This window comes from Colobus angolensis, unplaced genomic scaffold (assembly GCF_000951035.1).
Source record: "Colobus angolensis palliatus isolate OR3802 unplaced genomic scaffold, Cang.pa_1.0 Scaffold167, whole genome shotgun sequence".
Taxonomy (NCBI): Eukaryota; Metazoa; Chordata; class Mammalia; order Primates; family Cercopithecidae; genus Colobus; species Colobus angolensis.
This window is the reverse complement of record NW_012114788.1, coordinates 1,170,949-1,174,637: the sequence shown is the minus strand read 5'-3', so window position 1 is coordinate 1,174,637 and position 3,689 is coordinate 1,170,949.

Sequence of the window (3,689 nt, the reverse complement as noted above, 5' to 3'; positions counted from 1 at the left end):
AAAAGACTCCTGTCCCAAAAGCTAAGAATGAAGGTGTGGTCCACTGTGTCAAAGGCTACTGAAAGGTCAATGAAGACAGGCACCAGAATGTCCATAGGATTTACATAGAGGTCACTGGTGATCTTAGAGATAGCTGGCTAGGTGGAGTGATTCTATATATAGTGATCCCATATATATATATATATACATATATCAGAATTACCATATGATTTAGCAATTCAACTTCTGGATATATAAGAATTGAAAACAGGATCTCAAAGAGCTTCATAAACTGATGTCCATAGCAGCATTATTCCCACTAGCTAAAACATGGAAGCAACCCAAGTGTCTGCAGACACATGAATAAGCAAAAAGTGGCATACACATACAATAGAATATTACTCAGCCTTAAAAAGGAAGGGAACTCTGACATATGCTACAACATAAATAACCCTCGAAGACATTATGCTAAGTGAAATAAGCCAGTCATAAAAACACAGATACTGTATGATTCAACTTATATAAGGTATTTAGAGTAGTACAAATCAGAGACAGAAATTAGAATGATGGTTGCCAGAGGCTGGGGGAAGAGGAAATGGAGAATTTTAATGTGCTCCTAGAATTCCACTTTTGCAAGATGAAAAGAGTTATGGTACCCTGAAGAGCCAGTCATGTTAATTTAACATTTTTTAGTTATGGAAATGATGGTAGTGATGGTTTCACAACATTATGAATGCATTTCTTATCACCCAACTGTATACTTAAAAATGGTTTAGGGCCAGAGAGAAGTGGGGGAAAGCCAGAAGACTTAAGGGTGGAAAGGGGCAGAGCAAGATAGCCAAATAGAAGGCTCCATTGAGCATCCCTCCCACAAGAACATCAAATTTAACAACTACACAAAAAAGCACCTTCATAAGAACCAGAAATCAGGGGCACTCACAGTACCTGGTTTTAACTTTACATATAGAAAGAGGCACTGAAGAGGGTAGGAAAAACAGTCTTGGATTACCAACGCCATCCATATCCCATGTGGCAGAGGCAACACGGCACAGAGAATCTGTGCACTCGGGAAAGGGAGAGCATGGTGATAAAGAGAATAGAGAGACTTTGCCTTGTCACGTCACAAAGCAAAACTGGGCTGAACTCAGCTGACGCCTACCCACAGGGGGAGCATTTAGATCAGTCCTAGCCAGAGAGGAATCAAATCACCCACTCCAGTGATTGGAACCTGAGTTCTGGCAAGCCTCTCCACTGTGGGCTGAAGTGCTCTGAGGCTCTAAATAAACTTGAATGGCAGTCTAGGCCACAACGACTGCAACTCCTAGGCAAGTCCCTAGTGTTGAGATGGGTCTCTGGACCCGCCCAGAGCCTGGGTGAATGTGCCACCATGAAGGGAAGGACACAAGCCTGGCTGGCTTTGCCATCTGCTGGTTATAGAGCCCTAGGTCCTTAAGTGAATATAGGTGGTAGCCAGATAGTGGTTACAAAGGGGCTTGGGTGAGACACAGTGCTGTGCTGGCTTTAGGTCTGACCTAGTGCAGTCATGGCCACAAGGTGCTTGTGTCAGCCCACCTCCAGCTCCAGGCAGCTTAGCACACACACAGACTGTTTTTGAGAAGTACAAGAAGAGAGTAAGAATCTCTGCCTGGTAATCCAGAGAATTCTTCTGGATCTTATACAAGACCACCAAGGTGGCACCTCTAGTAGTCTGCAAGAGTCACAGCTTTACTGGGCTTGGGGTGCTCCCTAATGCAGATACAGATCACAACACCGAAGTCCTTTCAAATACCTGGAAAGCCTTCCCAAGAAGGACAGGTACAAACAAGCCCAGACTGTGAAGACTACAATAAATAACTAACTCTTCAATGCCCAGGCACTGACAAACATCCACAAGCGTCAAGACCATTCAGGAAAACATGACCCCACCAAACTAAGTAAGTCACCAAGAACCAATTCAGGAGAAACAGAGATATGTGACCCTTCAGACAGATAATTCAAAATAGCTGTTTTAAGAAAACTCAAAGAATTTCGGCCGGGCGCGGTGGCTCAAGCCTGTAATCCCAGCACTTTGGGAGGCCGAGGCGGGCGGATCACGAGGTCAGGAGATCGAGACCATCCTGGCTAACACGGTGAAACCCCGTCTCTACTAAAAAAATACAAAAAACTAGCCGGGCGAGGTGGTGGGCGCCTGTAGTCCCAGCTACTCGGGAGGCTGAGGCAGGAGAATGGCGTAAACCCGGGAGGCGGAGCTTGCAGTGAGCTGAGATCCGGCCACTGCACTCCAGCCTGGGCGACAGAGCGAGACTCCGTCTCAAAAAAAAAAAAAAAAAGAATTTCAAGATAACACAGAAAGAATTCAGAATTCTATCAGATAAATTTAAAATAATTGAAATAATTAAAAAGAATCAAGCAGAAATTCTGGAATCCAAAAATGCAACTGACATACTGAAGAATGCATCAGAGTCTGCATCAATAGCAAAATTGATCGAGTATTAGAAAGAATCAGTGAGCTTGAATTCAGGCTATTTGAAAACACACAGTAAGGGCTGGCGCAGTGGCTCACACCTGTAATCCCAGCACTTTGGAAGGCCGAGGCAGGCAAATCACAAAGTCAGGAGATCGAGACCACAGTGAAACCCTGTCTCTACTAAAAATAAAAAAAATTAGCTGGGCACCGTGGCGGGTGCCTGCAGTCCCAGCTACTCAGGAGGCTGAGGCAAGAGAATGGCATGAAACCAGGAGGCAGAGCTTGCAGTGAGCCGAGATTGCGCCACTGCACTCCAGCCTAGGCAACAGAGCAAGACTCTGTCTCAAAAATAAATACATAAATAGAATAAAAATAATAAAAAAGAAAATACATAAATAAAATAAAAATAATAAAAAAAAATACACCGTAAGAGGAGACAAAAGAAACAAGAAAAAGAAAGGAGAATGAAACATGCCTACAAGATCTAGAAAATAGCCTCAAAGGGGCAAATCTAAGAATTATTGGCCTTAAGAGGGGGCAGAGAAAGAAATAGTGGTAGAAAGTTTATAGCACAGAACTTCCCAAATCTAGAGAAAGATATCAATATCTACATACAAAAAGGTTATAGAACACCAAGCAGATTCAACCCAAAGAAGACTACATGAAGGCATTTAATAATAAAACTCCCAAAGATTAAGGATAACGAAAGGATCCTAAAGCAGCAAGAGAAAATAAATAACATATAATGGAGTTCCAATACATCTGGCAGTAGACTTTTCAGTGGAAACCTTACAGGCCAGGAGAGAATGGCATGACATGTAAAGTGCTGAAGGAAAAAACTTTTACCCTAGAAAACTGTAATTTGTGAAACTAGCTTCGAAACATGAAGGAGAAATAGTCTCCCAGACAAACAAAAGCTGAGGGATTTTATCAACACCAGACCTGTCCTACAAGAAATGGTAAAGGGAATACTTCAATCAAATAGAAAAAGCCAGGCGCAGTGTCTCACACTTGTAATCCCAGCACTTTGGGAGGCCGAGGCAGGTGGATCACCTGCGGTCAGGAGTTCCAGACTAGCCTTGCCAACATGGTGAAACCCCATCTCTACTAAAAATACAAAAATTAGCCGGGTGTGGTGGTGGGCACCTGTAATCCCAGCTACTCTAGAGGCTGTGGCAGGAGAATCACTTGAACCCAAGAGGTGGCCTGTAATCCCAGCACTTTGGGAGGCTGAGGTGGGCAG